General features: G+C 35.9%; 1 protein-coding gene across 3 annotated transcripts in view; it reads right to left on the bottom strand.

Annotated features, from left to right (window-relative positions):
• Positions 1-16,545, bottom strand: part of NKAIN2 (sodium/potassium transporting ATPase interacting 2) — a 542,224-nt gene that overhangs the window by 99,112 nt on the left and 426,567 nt on the right. The gene's annotated exons all lie outside the window — the stretch shown is intronic.

Raw genomic sequence — 16,545 nt, 5'->3', positions numbered from 1 at the left:
GTGTGTGGCATTATGGTTTTGAACTGAGGGTGCTATTAGGTGGTAAAAAGTAATTTCCCAGATATCATGCTCTTTCTTTCTAAAACTTTTTACAACAGCTTTTTTTCCCCATGATTACTCTTTTCTCTTACACTCGAATATTTCCATCTGGTATTTTGTAGAAGATAGAGTGGCTAACAAATAACTATGTTATTTAATGATGAAACAAATGCTATTTGTCTTGTATTTTCCAAGGATAGTCTTGCAGAAACTTTATTCTGTTTTTAAGAGACAAATTAAAATTTCTTTAAAGAGAAATAATACAGACTGATTAAAATCTAATCAAACTGCTTTACTTCATGTGTTAAACAAATGTGTAAGAGATATTTTATAAAATACAGCACAGCAAACCCTGCTAATTGAAGAGTAGGATGTAGTACCTGGCAGGCATCCTTAAAAATTAATTCCTAGATCACCTATGTTTTAATGACAGTTCACTGACAGTTCACATCAGCTGTCAACTTCACTGTTGCTGAACGCTTTGCTTGGACGCTTTGCTTCTGTTTGGATGCTTTGCTGCATCTCTCAGGGCTGTGGAAAAGGGAAGATTGGCTTTTTAAAATTTACATTGAGTGTTCCCATGAGTGTTTGAATGAATGTGAGGGGTCTCTGACTCTGCTTTCAGACAGGACCATCAGTAGTTTGCTCCCTTTCCAATGAGAACGGAGCTCTCTCTGTGGCTGAACACTGACTGGCAGGGGAGCAGCTCTGCAGAAAGGAACCTGGGAATGCTGGTGGGTAAAAACTGGGCTGTGTTAGGTGGAGTGTCACCAGCAGGTTGAGGAACGTGATTCTTTGTCTCTGCTCAGGGTTGGTGAGAAACCACCTGGAGGGCTGGTCCAGTTCTGGGCTTCCCAGTATGAGAGACACGCACAGAGTGGAGCCAATCCAGTAAAGGCTTCTAAGGTGGTTGTGGACTAGAGCACAGGACATTCGAGGAGAGGTGGAGGGAGTGGGGCCAGTTCAGCGTTAATAGCACAAGGATTGTGAGGATGCTACTACTACTACTGCCCGTAACCACTGAAAGTGAGAGTTTAGGGAATGCAGAGGCAGCCTCCTCTCAGAGGTCCACAGCAGAATGACAGGAGACAACAAACATGAGTTGGAACACAGAGAATTCTACTTATATTTTAATATCTTTTTAAACCATGAGAATTTCCAAATGCTAGAATGGGTGCCCAGAAATGAGGTAAAAACTCCATACTTGGTAATATCCAAAATTTGACCAAAAAAAGCACCCGAACAATGCTATTTAATTGGCCCTCCTTTGAGAAGAGAGTTACACAAGGTGACCTTCCAACCTAAATAATTTTGCGAATTAATGTGTCTTTCCTTGAAGATTTAGAAGGTTGTTGCAGTCCTTCAAAAAACAAAATCCCAGCCAATCAACGAACCAACCAACCACGCAAATCAAGAAAAAATCCCAACCCCCCCCAGTTACAGAAGGGATTGTCTTCCTGAAGCAGGAATATCTATGAGCTATCCCTCGAAATCCTACTGTAACATACTGGGGGCCATGGTAGTAGTGAAAGCACATTACTTGGGAAGAAAAAAATGAAAATGTGCAAAAATTCAGGAAGTTTATTTCAAGATATTTTCTGTCTCTTGCCTTCATTCCTTTTGAATCATATCACAGTATTTCAGCGTTCATATTTTACTTGCAAGCATTTCCTACCGGCTAGCTAAAATTTACTTAAGAAAATCTCTTCAGTATCCAGCTCTGTACTCAAAGACCCTCCAATCTCCAGTCAGGATTAAGATGAAACACTAGGAGCAATGATCTTTAATGAGCATAGCTTGAGAGGAGTACCTAGAACAGAGCTCTGTCTCTGTAGACCAAATCAGTGATTGAGACCTTTATTTAAGAAACTGATGGGGAGTAGATTTACCATTCTAACTGTAGTGTCTGTGTCAGTTTCTTAAACTGAGTTTTGAGGAGCTGATTTAGCCCAGGGAAATGGAGCTATCTGGTTGAAGTGTCTCTTGGGGCTGCTTATACTAAATTTTTTGTTTGTGTTTAGTGCTAATGCAGAATTATACGAACTCCACTGTCAAGATGTTAGAAGATTGATGCTTTTATTACTTGGAATTGGAAAGCTGGTACACACAACAGAACAGTCACAGGGAGAAGAATGATACAAAGAGCTCTTTGATTTCCTGGTGCTTAGGAATATTGCAAAATGCTGTGAATTCAAAGAAGCAGAGTTCATTTTTTTTTTCTCAAAGAATAAACATAGCATATCTGATTTAATAAATTTAGACTGGGTAAAAATATTTTCAAGCAACTGTATATCTGCCCAATGGAAGAACATATACATTTCAATAAATAATTCATTTTTTCAGAATCTATAGAATCACTTCACTCTGAAATGCCAGCAATATACCACATGTGCTTTGTCTTTTTCTTTGGAGTAAAACTCTCATAAAATACTTATGAGAGGGATCTTTTGTTTACATAAAGACACATAACTTTTATATCAGCATCGTTGATTTTTTTCTTTCCTGAAGAAAAGCATTGGAAGTATTAAAGTTTCTCTGAATTCCCAGGACCAAAGCAGTTTTCTACAATGTGCATTAGTGCAATTCTGACTTCACTGAGAGTTGAATTTGCCCAGAGAAGGCAGCATTAAAGCCTTATATGTTTCCAATCTAAAATAAATGCTTTAGTTTAACGTGAAAGATGAATCTATAAAGTATTATAACGTTAAAGGCATACATCTCTTAAATAAATAAAAGGATCTAATCTCAAAAATGAATGGCAGAGTTAAGACTGAAAATAAAGATTACATGGTTAAGTCCTCAAAGACTAGGAAATGACAAACTCCTTGGTTCTGCCTTAGTGTACCTCAGCACTACAATAGAGTATTAATTACACACCATTTTTTATTGCCTGGGCTGAGCGCACAGCATCCTGTACAACTTCATCATTAAGCTGCCCTCATGTAATTTTCAGTCTTTTAACCTGTAGAGACTTACAGCTTAATCCAAGATAACTTCAGAATTTCTTTCTTTTATTTTTTTTTTTCTGGTACTGGAAATAATTCCATTAAATTAATGGACCTTTCACAGCATTTGTGAGATTAAATTTATTACATTGAGACCACATATTCAGATAAACACTTTCCAAGTCATTACTATGTCTTACATATATCTGGATCCATTAATATATCTTTCCTTATTGATGGTAATATGGGTATTTTTATATTCTGGGTATGTTTTCCTGCTGAGTTTGATAAATATACTGTGATTCCTTACCACACTAAAATGAATGTCATATGAGACTAAGTTTAATGTTGTCAAAACAATTTTTGTTCTGACCTACCCGTTAAACATTCTGCGAAAAAAGGAAACTGTATCCAGAGGGAAATTTCACTAGATAACATTCATATTGGAAAGAAATATGAAATGATGTTATGTTGTGATCTGTTCTGGGTCCAATACTGATATATTTTAATTAATTATGTGAATGACAGAAAAGAGGAAAGGCTTGTTAATATATGATACTGGGAGATTGCAAGAACATTTTAGGAAAGGACTGGCATTTAAAATCATCTTGAGAAACCTTAGATTTGTCCTGTAAAGTGCTATTCAGCAAGGACAAGTTGGAAAGTACATTTGTGTTGAAATAACTACATATACAAACACCATATGGGTAACAAACTCCTGGACGTTGCTCTTTCACAAGGAAAGGGAAAGTTATCACAGTTCACAAACTCTCTCTAATATTGGCAGGGTTTCAACTCAAAAATCTTCAAGAAAAACTGTGGACTAGAATGAGCAGATGTCTGAAAACAACATGTGAAGAATGATAGAAGAAATTGGGGTTTCCTGGCTCAGAAGCCTGGGAGCATGACTGGGTGTTGAAGTGAACTGAGTAACCTCTTTCCCTGGCTATAATGGAGGTACCGCGTCACTGGCCCCGGAACTCGACTGCATTGCAAAGAAATTGCAAAGAAGATAGAAATTAGATCTTGTGGGAAAAAGTTTCTGAAGCCAAAGGAGAGGAAAACACTGGAGAGACCTGACTGGGGAGTCTGCTTGATCTACTGTTACTGGCATTTAAGAACAAAATAGAGTACGTTCTGTCACATTTTCATACATATTTAGGCTGCTGACATGGACTAATTGACCTACTGAGCCATTGATCAATGTGTATCTATGATTCTAATAACCCAAAGCACAATCTGGGAATACATAATATTTATAAATATGTAACACTTATCACCAGTCATCCCACTGAGATTTGATATATTTAATATAATAATTGGAAGTACCCAACATGTAAAGCATAAACACAACTGAATTTAAATATAAGACCTATCCCTAGAGCTTTCTAAGAGATATGAGCAGTTTTAATGCAAGAAAAAGGAACCTTGTTTATAGAAGTAATTTTAAGGGAATGACTCTCTATAAAATTTTTCTCCTTTCTTATGTTCCCCGCTTCTGCTAGGATAATTCCTATAATATTGCACAGTCTATGCAGTGAACTCTTGAAATAGAGTATGACCTGTAAAAGCTGGAATGCATTTCCCTAGCTTTGGCTGTCTACTTCTGAGCTAGTTGCCTATGGACCAATGGAGCTGGAAAGGTACTTTTCGGGTATGAGTGATCTCAAAAGGTGTGGAAATTTTCTTCAGAATGAGGTGAACAATGCCTTGCGGTCCTTTGGCTTTAGAGCAGCTTGAGATACTAATCCAAATGTACATATCTTCAACTCCATATGCTTAACAAATAAACCCAGAAATATAGATGAATAAATAGAAATCAGATTAAAAATAAATAATTATAAATGTATATATATCTATATATCTATATATATAACCTGTGAGCAAACTGCATGTTTTCTGCAGATAGATGTGATATGAAGGTACTTCAACTAGAAATAGTATTAATATGTGGTATTAGAGCAAATATTTGATAAGCTGGAAATTCCCTCATGAATTGAAAAAAAAATTTCTTTTTAGTTAAATATATAATGTGGCATTTCCTTTGGAAGAATACTGAAGTCCTACTTGAAAATTAAGAAGACTATTCACTTTGACACATACATATGATTCCAAAACTTCTGAAGCTTTTTGGAAACTTGGCCTTAACCAGCTATGAACTCATGCAGCATGAAAAATTTGAGGATTCCTATACAAGGTTCCTGGGTGTATGCAATACTGGAAAATTGATTTCCGAATTAATCAACTAAATAGTTGATTTATGGGTGTATGTGACCTCCAGGAACTGTGACAGTGCTGTAGGAAGTTCCCACCATTCTGCCATCATTTTGCCATGAATGTACCGCTCTGGATTAAAATTCCAAACTTCAAAACTTCCCCATTGGAACACCATGTTATCTGATAGATACCTTATATCCCACCCCAAGGCTGGAAAGAAGACAAGAGATACTGTGGGCATAATAATATCAAAAACTTCTACAGAGTTATTTTTTGGCACCACTGAGTTGATAAAGTAACCAAAAAAAAGAAAAAATTACAGGCAGCTAACTTTTACCTAATTCTGTAGAGAGGAATTGATTTGCAACTGAAACTACAGATGCAATAAAAGGAAACAACAATGACATTTAATACACCTGATTTTTGTTGGGTTTTCTTTTTTGACAGCATTATCTTGAACACAAATGTTAAATTGCCACAAAGAAAGTGAAGTCATGAATTATCAGTTATTAAAAGTCTCAGATACAGAAAAAAAGCAACACAAATGAAAAGTGCTGGAGTCAGAAATAGCTTGTACTATCATGGAGGATATTTGTTTCACATATTATTCAGAATATTAAAATATGATCTCACTTGATTTAGGATCTTTAAATTTACATCTGCTTACAAATGAAATGGTCCTTGATACAGGCTAGATTTTGCAAAGGTGAGCTAACCTGTAGTTAATTTAGTCTGTGCTAAGTGAGACAGGTAACCATGTGTGGAAGTTCAGCTTTCTTTGTACAAATCTGAAAGTTATTTTTCTATTTTCAAATTTCAGATGACAATTTCCATAACTGTTAAGTCCTGATTTCCTACTCAGTATTATTCAACTTTTTATCTGCCATCATACCAGTTGTCACCTTTATTCTGAATAAGTCCAGTGTCAACTTCCTTTGCTACCAGCTGTAACTACCAAGCTGTTTTCATGTAATATACCTGTGATTGGTTTAGATCCAGTGGTTCTTGATCCCTGCACAGAGTTCATATGCTTTTGAAATATCAGCTATTTCTCACTTCAAATTAGACATTAATCATCAGACTAACATACAATACAAGCTGATTAAAGTTTATGATTACTGTTCTGTGTGCAAGGGTCATGTTCTGCAACTCTCTAAATCAGTCATTAGTGGCAGTGTTTGCTCAATAGTCATGAACATTTTCACTGGATCTCTGGATGTAATTCTGTGTAATGGAGTTTCTGATATTACCACTGAATGATGAATTGAACAATCATACCTTGTATTTTCTAGTGAAATTCAGCTGTTACTTTCTTAGAGGTGTATTATTCCTCTGATTAATTGTCTTGGGGTGACTTGATGTTGTACTCCCTATCGCTGCACTATGCCCAGAAATTAGTATATATACCTTTCTATGCCTTTAAACTGAGCCTGAGAGGGGGGAGAGACAAAACCGAGGGAACTTTCTAACCAGTTTATTCTCATGTTTTCAAGGACACAGAGATAGAGACGGCTCTCTGTGTTCAGCTACAGCAGCAGAGCGAGAGTGGGGAAAGCACCCTGCTTGCTTTCGGCCAGTTTTTCAGCTCCTTTTTCTTTCTCTGGAGAAAGATGGAGAGTTGAACTTTCGTTTTCCTGAGACTTTGTTTTTTCTCTTTTCTCTCTGCTGGACAGTTTCAACATCAGAACACATCGGGAGGAATTTCCACCGAGGCCTTGGCCCTGGAGGTGGGCCCACCACCCTGTCCCAGCTCCAAGGAGGGAGAGAGAGATCTATGGAAGGGCTCTGAAATTTTCCCAGGTTTTTCTCTCCACAGCGACAGGTTCTATTATTTAGCATCATTATCCTTTTCCTGTGTGTTTGTTAAATAAATAGTTTTTATCTCTTTCACTTTCCTTCAAGGACAATTCATTTTTTCCTGAACCTGGTGGGGGGATGGTTGTGACCTGTCTTCTCTCAGAGGATATATTTCCAAATTTGCCCAAACAGGCACATTATTACAGAGCAATGTATATTCATTTGCCTTAAATAAAAACTTAATCATATTTTCTTTCATCAAGAGCATATCTGAAACATTTTCATTCATTGTATCAAGGTTTTTTAAAAAATGGATAGAAAAATAAGAACAGTATGGAATCTGTGAAAAGTTTTTCTTACTGTGTTATTGTTGGTAGACCATAGTTAAAGCTATCTTTATTTATCTGATCTCAGAGTTAGAAATCTATTTTTAATTAATCTATCAAGATAATGAACCTCTTTCCTTAGTTTAGTATGCAGAAAGAGTATAAAACTTATTGAAAATACTTATTAGCAAACTTCCTGATTGTTAATGTGTTCAAATCATCACAATTGGATCACTAAACAGAAAACTATAATTTAATGGGAAATCTATTTAAAATGGGATTTCTGATTTTGCTTCATTTACTTTAGTAACATTTGAGTATAGGAGTATATGCTGGCCTGTAAACTAAAGCTCTGGTAAAATAACTCTGCGATCTGACACTTGGCAAACTTTGCAGTCACAGAGTGTTCTGAGGTGGAAGGGATCCACAAGGATCATTGAGTCCAGCTCTTAAAGGAATGGGCCCAAGGATCGAACCCTTGACCTTGACATTATTAGCACCATGTTTTAAACAACTGAGCTGTCACAACTCAAAGAAGAGGAAGATTACAGATCATATGGATATGTATGTTGCATATGCAATATGTACACTGATAACAAAGAGTAGAAGGACCAGTCACCTCTATATAAAAAACCAAATCAACACTGGTATAGAAAGTCGCCTGTAGCACATCTAAATTCAGAGCAGAATCTTTACCATTCAACCCTCATTTCAACACAGTTAGCACCATACTGTGTATGGAATATTTCTTCAGAAATCTAGAGTACAACTTACAGATTCCTCTATAATCAGGAAATTGTATATTAAAAAATAAGTAAATTTTAATTCTATTTTAAGTGGTCCAGACCCTGAACTTTCCTAGATAACCACACTGAAATTGCTCTAATGAATATTTAGTTTTATAATCTCTACTGAAATTCCATCTATCTTCTAGTCAGTATGATAATTATGTTACAAACTGACATGTGAGTTATTCCAGCATGTTGGCTCATATTAACTGAACTACCCAAAGAGGAAAAATTGGTCTTGTGACATTGAAATTCAGTGTGAGTTTGCAGCTTAGATGTGTATGTCTTGGTTAGCTTTAATTTAACTAATTTTACTTAGTAATATTAATTGAGAAGATATTCAGCCACTTGCTTGGAGACTCTGGCTAAGCTTTGGGCAATAAGATCCACATTGCTGTGACTATATGGTTATCTAGATTTAACCTAAAAAAAAAAATAAATAAAGCTGTCATGGTTCTGACTACATAAAATTACATAAAATGCCATCTCACAGGTTACTGCAATTAAAATGATATTTTAAGGTCATATTTCATTTTCCACTTCCTTTGCTCTGGTGTGTAGTATAATACTACCCTTTTCCTGGTAGAAAGGGCATCTGAAACAGTTTTATATATTTGAGCCAGTATGCTTGGCAAGGAGGAAACAAAAGGCCTCATGTTTCGTCATTTCTCTTTCATTGTCCTTCTTTTTGATAGCCATCCACTGAGGCAGAAGTAGCAGAATTTGAACAGCATAAAGTAGCCTCATTACCCAGTGAACAAAGAGGGAAGAGAAAAAAGAAAGAGGTGAACACTAAGTTAACACGTTGTAGTATGTATGTACATAGATGCAAGAAATATCTTTGCAGAAAATAGTAGGATGTGAAAATTACATGAGAACTGTGTCATGACAATGCTGACGTACAACAAGGCATGAATTGCTGTTGAGTAAGAACTCTGATTTTAGGGTTTTCAAGGATGCGACACAACTTTCCAAGTATTTTTGCAATGGATATAGGTTGTGAATAGCCTTATGTGTTTACCATATAAACTTCTGCAAACATTTCCTAGACTTTCTTGGTTGTTTGTCAACTATAGGTATAAAAGGGATGCTACAGATAATGTTGCAGAAAAGTCTTTGCACAGTTTCACACAGGCCAACTATTTTTTTTCCCCATTGCTTTACAGGTACGGATTCCAAAATGGTCTCCTCTGGTATATCAAGATCTTAAAATGCATTGCTATTGTCATTGTTATTTTTAAACATTTTTTGATCCCTCTGGAAGATTGTTTCTAGTGTTCTTTTATGGGATTTAAACTAGATCTTTCTGGCTTTAGATGCTGTGTTCATTTAGTTTTACTCGCTAGAAAACCCTCCAAGCTCTTGAGCCATATTTTTCATTAGATAATAATAAATTTGACTTGAACATACACATGCTAAAAGGCTTAGTTTGCAGAGTTCTGACCTTGCTTACTTTATCATCTAAACCCCTAAGCTTTATTGGTAAAGGCTGTTAACACCACATCAATATTCAGTTCAGAATTTCATTTAATAGTTCTTTCTTCGGGCACAATTCTATGAAACATGTGAAATTAATCTGAGATAGTGTAACTCACAATAGTAGGTGAGAATATTCCCTTATTATTTAACAGTATCCAGAAAACCAGGAGGTGACTAATAAATGGGACAAAATGAATTCTTTTCTTTCTGCCCATCCTTTTGTATTTCATAGAGTGTGTGCAGTCCAGACAGAATGATGCAGTGCGAGAGGACTGAGCAGGCATGGGTTACTATGACTTTATGCTTTCAGCCAGTATGTTTGATCATTCATTTGTGTAGCTTTTTAGTTTTCTTGATGTCATTTGGCTTCTTGAAGCTGTACTGTACTTTGTCCTAACGTTTTTCAGGATTTGCCTTTCAAGAGGGAAGCTTAATAAAGAATTTTAATACTACTTGCATTAAGACCTTTTCTTTTGAGGTGGGGTTGTTTTTGGGTTTTGGTTTGTTCTTTTTTATTTTTGTTTTTTACAGATGAAAATTGAAAATGCTTATCTTCATGTATCTAAAAACCTTAAAAATATCATAGAATTCAATCAATTGAATTCAGTCAGTTATATCAAATCTAATAACGAAATAAATAAGAAGAAAGGTAGGCTTCAGAAACACCTTTTCTCCACTGTATTTGTGCTAGATGAAGACCTGATCACTTCCACAGTGTATTAGACTGACTGATAGTGGTAGCATTGGTTTTGATTAAATGACACATCCAAGAAATTGGTAACTTTGAACAAAGAACAACTAGTTACATTATTTAAACTTATCTGCCTCTCTTAAACAACAAAGAGATGAAGTGCTTCATGAGGATATAATAAATATTGGCAGATGTTTGGATGATGGAACATATTTGGGCAGCTGAGATGTAAGTGGTATAATCATGTCTGAAAAGTATGGTTAAGCAAAGCTGGTCAACATCATTAAGCCTGGCAGTCAAATAAAAAAAGGATGCAGTCTTGACCAGTATCTGTCTTTTGATTTGTACAGGAAATAAGCATGTCTAGAGTGCTGCGACCAGTTACCAGCTCCTATCAACTAGCAGTGTCAGTCAGTTTCCTAGAGGCCTGGCTTCACCACTGAGTTTATTCAGCATGTTCATTTGTTGCGTCTTACTGATCATTGCAAGGTTTTTATGGTGGCTTCCAACAGTCTATTCCTACTCCCAGTTCTTGCTTTTTCCCTGTGCTACCCTCTCAGGACTGCATGCCTTCCCCCTAGATATATCTCAAATCCCAGCTCTTCACAGGTCTGCTGTCCTACCCTGTAACCTGGATGGCAGCCTAGCATTTACAGTTTTAGGCCTGCCCTGCACCTACTTTTGATTATCTCCCTTGGGCAGTGTGTTGAGATTTGCTCCATTGTCTGGAGATCTCCGCCTCGTCACTTCACTGCTGTGCTCACTGGTCCTCTCTACCCAAGCTGGTACCATCTGATGTCTGCACAGTGTGATTATACACTCTAAAAGAGTGAGGGAACTCACCTGTATGTGTTTTCCCCTAGTCTCTAGAGTAACTAGTGAATTGCTCAAAATTGACACTTCATATGACAGTTATTCAGCTTAGATTTCTTATTAAATCAGGTGCTTTTCTGATTAAAAACCACTAACATTCCTTGTTTGTTTTCTGGGATTTATGGGTAATTAGCACATTTGTGCTGACATCTAAATATTCTTTCAATCTTCTCTTAGATTCTGTGGGATGTTTAATTAAATCATCAAGAATACTTTTATTAGAGCATCTCAGATAAAGTCTTTAGAGTATTTACACAACTTGTGAAAAAAACATGAGACTCTTGTCAGCAGATCACACAAGTGTTTTTGTGAAATTACCCCATTTTTTTACAGGCCTGCACCTGGTTATTCCTATGATGGCAACTAAGATAAATCAAAATGCTGTGCTTTAAAAATGACATCAAATTTTTTTTTGTACAATATTTTAATCTCATGTTGGTTATCAATCACATTTGGTGATTATTCACCAAATATTTTTCTTTTCAATATTTTTAAAGATGCCCTATATGAAAATATGGCCTGTAGAGTTCCTTGTTTATTGCTTCCATTCTCCACTGTACTCATAGGAAGAAACATTTTTTCTGTTGATTGTTTTCACATGTTTAATGATGACACAATAATCTGGAAAACCTTCTAAGAAGGAAAACACCTTGAGAATTGAATGCCTCCTCCACTTTCCTAATATTTCGTGAGAAGTCAGCAGATTGGTGCCTGTATAAAGTGGCTAATTTGAATTTCCTGTGGCCTGATTCTATATGCAAATGATGTAGTATTTGCATTTCTTTATTGACACTGTAGCTCTCTGATATGTCTATTGTTTGGGGCAGCACAAGAAATAGTGGTGTTTTCACATTTACTGCAGAGAAGAGCATGTGTTTCTGCCACCACCTACGTTAGATAGTGCTGTTTGTCTGAATAAATCAAGATAATTGTACTTATGTTCATGGTCTCCTGCTTCAGTAGAATAATATTATTTTCATATTTTTCCTTTGTGGGGAAGTGAGAACTGTGCTGGATTTCCATGGCATATAAAAGCCTATGTCCATTTTGATGGATATTTAAATCCTTTGAAAAATCTGTATCTAAGAGACTTTGAATGATTAAGTTTGTGACAAAGAATGGATCTGAATCTCCCAGAATCCAGGTTGCTGATTGAAACATTTGATGGGTTTCACTCCCAAACAGGACTTCCTAATAACCTCATATTCTACAAATTTATATGTTATGCTTTATTTCTACCTTTAGATTTAAATAGGTCGCCACACCTGTGCATAAAATCACATTGTTTATTGAGAGAGAATTAGTTTTTTCATTTTAATGGAATAATAACTAAGAAAGTTGCTGGGTTTTCTTTCAGAGTGCAGGTCATATCGTTGGGTTTGTTTTTTTTTTTTCTTCTGCCAATATAACCATAGCAATGACATGGTCTTTGACAATCTACCTGCCACTTATAGAGTTTCAAAGCACATATTTCTAAAATAAAATCATGTTATGCCCAGAGATGCCAGATACAATTACCAGTGACTTCCACTGAGATCTGAACACATGTAGCTAAAGGGAATATTTGGGTTTAAGAACACACAGAATAAGAATATGTTGTGAATGTGGTACTACCTATATTTTTGATACTAGCTATAGTTGACACTGATGAAATTGCTGGAGGCTTGCATTTCATTGATACTTTCAGAAAGGAGTTTCTGCTAGGTTGTGTAGAGCTGAAGTTAAGTAACAAAATTAATTTGTAAATAGAAGGGAAAATTATTTTCAAAGTCTTAGATCTGATCGTTTAATAGACTAAAATATTTGGCAGTCATTTAGGTGCATTTTAATGAATTGAAACTTAAATAAATTTTCACTGTTGCTTATTTCTTCTATATTCAGATAGGTTCTGATTGTCTTAGTTTTGCTCTCATCATCACACTGCACAGATAATAGCATCCTGTTTAATTGCTAATTATTCTTTGCAATGCTGTTTAGACAGTTTAATTATTTTGTTCATTGATTTAATAACAACATTTGACTCCTTATGTTTTAAAAGAACTTAGAATTAATGAATAGCATGGCGTATATAGTGGGAGTAATAAAATCATGATAGGTGGAGAAAACCAGACAGGAAAGTGACTTGATTTTGACAAATTGGGACCTGAGAGTTATTCTTTTCCAACTTTGTTTTTTGGGCCATTAGACCAAATCCTATCTTCCTTATTTTGCTTAATGAGGATTCAAGATTAGAATTTGCTTTAGTTAACAGTAGTCTAGAAGTTCCTTTCAGAAGATAAAGATGAGAATAACTTATCCATTTCATATATTAACAATACAAAAAGGAACAGATTCAAAATGTATTTTAGGCAATTAGAAGCCTTTTTTTTGCATGTGTCTGATTGAGTTGGGAATTAAAGTCTTAATGCAATTTCGATCACTTTTTATGGTGCTGTTAAGTGCAATACTTTTAGAAAAGTACGTTTTGTACAGGATGTTTTGACCTATTTTTAAATTCTCACCTCTGAGGATTTCAGTGAATGCATAACTATTTAATATTGAACATTTCTAGGTAATTTTCGCTAATGAGGAGATAGGCATAAAAGTAAATAAATTGTTGTCTCTGCTAATCATAGAGGAATTAGCTTTGTTGCAAAAGGGAAAATACAGTTTGAATTTATTACAATATTTTTGGACAAAATATTTTCTAAAGAAAACTCTTTCTTAAGAAAATCCCACAAAACCTCAAACCCCAGCCTAATGTACTATCTTTTATAGTGAGTTACCCCATTTAGATCCATGTCTGACAACCACAATACATTTTAAGCAGTCAAATTACTTGAAAAACATATCATTGCAAGTTACATAGCTTTTGTAAACTCTTCTGTACAATATGCAGAAGGATATTCCTTCAAGAGAACTCAGCTCAGAAGAAGAAAAGTTTGCTAGATCAAGACTATTTTATACTCCATGTTGCTTATAATCAATTTAATATATCATCAATCTGTGGCTATGAATGCCAATTGCCAGCCCACAGGCTTCTAGACCCCAAATTCATCTTCCTCCAAGTAAACCACAACACTGAATACTGCAAAGAGATAGATACTCAGAGCTTATAAAAACTTCCTCCTCTGGTGGTAGCATCACCAGCAGAAGCAATTTCCACCCCTCCTTCCTGATGGGCAGTTCAGCTCCATCTATAGCACTGAATACCAAATGAATTGTGCTTGTTCCTGGTTCTAACTGGATGTATGAAAACTCTTGCTATGGAGGAAATGAGAATAAACAATGTTTTCCCGTTCTGGATCAATTACTAGCTATATTTACAAGGCAAATTTAACAACCCACAAGATGTAAACTACTACAGTAACCTCCTTGTGGCACACAGTTTTCTCAATTGCACACCACCACAGCAACCTAAAAATTGTTTAATACCACCAATGCAAACTTCACACGAAGGGTTCAAAAGGAATTCCAACTGTAATTTCGTTTTTTTTTTTTTTTACTCTCTTCTAATATTAGATAATTCCCTACATAGACATGGAATTTTTCTTTTTTTTTTTGATGGAAACACACCTCACAATTCTTTTTTTGGTATGCATAGATATTGCCAGACATCTGCTGCTGAATTTTCATCTGCTAAAAAATCTTCTGCATTTTTCAGAATTATAAGAATTTTAGTGACAAATATAAAAAGATAAAAAATTAAATGAAATGAAGCTTCTGAAAACTTTCATAGTCTTTCCAAGTTACAGAGGTATATTCAGGAAATCTAAGAGAAAAGTTCTAAATTCATAAAGCTGGATGTTTTTGTCTTGATATTTACAGGATGTGTTCTGTGATGTGCCAGAAATCTGGTTTTGTTTATCTGTTCTGTAGATTTTTTTGGTTTGCTATAAAATCCCAGATTTAGGAAGGGATTCATGGAATCATGGTTAGATGTTATCTTCTCTAGAATTTCCAGAAAGTGAGGAGCACTTGTGTTGCCTGATCCAGGAAGTTGTTTCCCACCCAGGCACAGTTTGCTTCCTTCCATGGTACTATGAGGTGTGCTGACCCCCTTGCCGGTCTCAGCGCTGTCTGGAACATCCTCGTGGAGTCCAGACTTCTGCTCTATGGCAGTGAGGCACATCATCATTTGTATAATACAAGCAAAACATATGAACTCACTCTTGCAAACTTTAGAAAAAAGCTTTTTTTGAATGTTTCTTTCCATTCTAACTGACCTTCTACCTACCAAAGAGGAACATCTGGCAACCCTGCCTAAGAATAAAAATATGTTTAGATATAGAGTTTTGCACCTCTATATGAAAGGGACTATAAAACATTTTCTATAGGTCTTAGATTCTCTTGAGGATTGATTAGAGATCTTTAAGAACCAGATTTTAAATAAGTGTTTACCAGAGTTGTATATAGCCCAGGATGTGGATGGGAACAAAGACTTTGCAGCTGATGGGTATATTCATGAAATCTGCTGGAGCTAATGACATTCCCTCCTGTTAAGTAAAAGTACAGCTCTTTAGGCTTCCACAAGTGTCAATATCTATTACAAAACACGGGGCATAAGTGCATTTGTAAGGACACAGTAGGTCTGACATTTTAAGGATTTATAATTGTGTCTTGTTCAGTTAGGAGGTTTTGGTCTGTTGCAGCCACAACCCTTGTGCTGGAGTCACCCTGCAACTGAGAAATTCTCTCTTTCTCAGACCAAAACTAAGATAATAAAAAGGCAGATCATCTTTGTGAGACAAGGGTTTAGCACTAGCAGCAGGCAGAGACCAGATGCAGGTGCTCCAACTTCTGTGATCATTTGGGGAATGTTACTGTGCTACTCCTAAGATTAATGCTGCTTCATTCTGCAAGGTGACAGCATTAGCAAATTACTGACACAAAAGCACACTTGCGTGACAAAACCTGCTGGAACGGTGCTTTCTGCACAAACCTCACAGGCAGAACTAGGATGTGAGGTGCAATAAAATGCTTCACGGCACCTTTGTAGCTGGTCTGATGTAACAATTATGTTTAAGTGACCCAGCGGTCCCTTAGTTCTAATTTTGTAAGTTTTGCTTTTCTCATACTTGTTTTTTTGTCAACACAGTTGCATGCATTCAGATAATAGAGTCAGCCATCACAGTCTATTTTGCAAGGGGTTCAAGATTCCAAACATTCTGAACTAAGGGTCGTCTGAACCCTTACTATGAGGATGAACAGCATGTTGGCATAAGCACACTAAATACAGACAAAAATTATTATGCTCATTAACATACTTTCTGCATTATTCTTTAGAGAGCTGAAATTAATTGCTCTTCTGTCATACCACTCCTTGAAAAAACCCACAACAATTACAGGGTTATATTATTAAAATTTTTTACTGATTATGTCTCTGTAATTTTTTCCATTGCGTAACTCAT

The sequence above is a fragment of the Corvus hawaiiensis genome, chromosome 3, assembly GCF_020740725.1.
Source record: "Corvus hawaiiensis isolate bCorHaw1 chromosome 3, bCorHaw1.pri.cur, whole genome shotgun sequence".
Taxonomy (NCBI): domain Eukaryota; kingdom Metazoa; phylum Chordata; class Aves; order Passeriformes; family Corvidae; genus Corvus; species Corvus hawaiiensis.
This window is presented reverse-complemented; position numbering and strand designations above follow the sequence as displayed.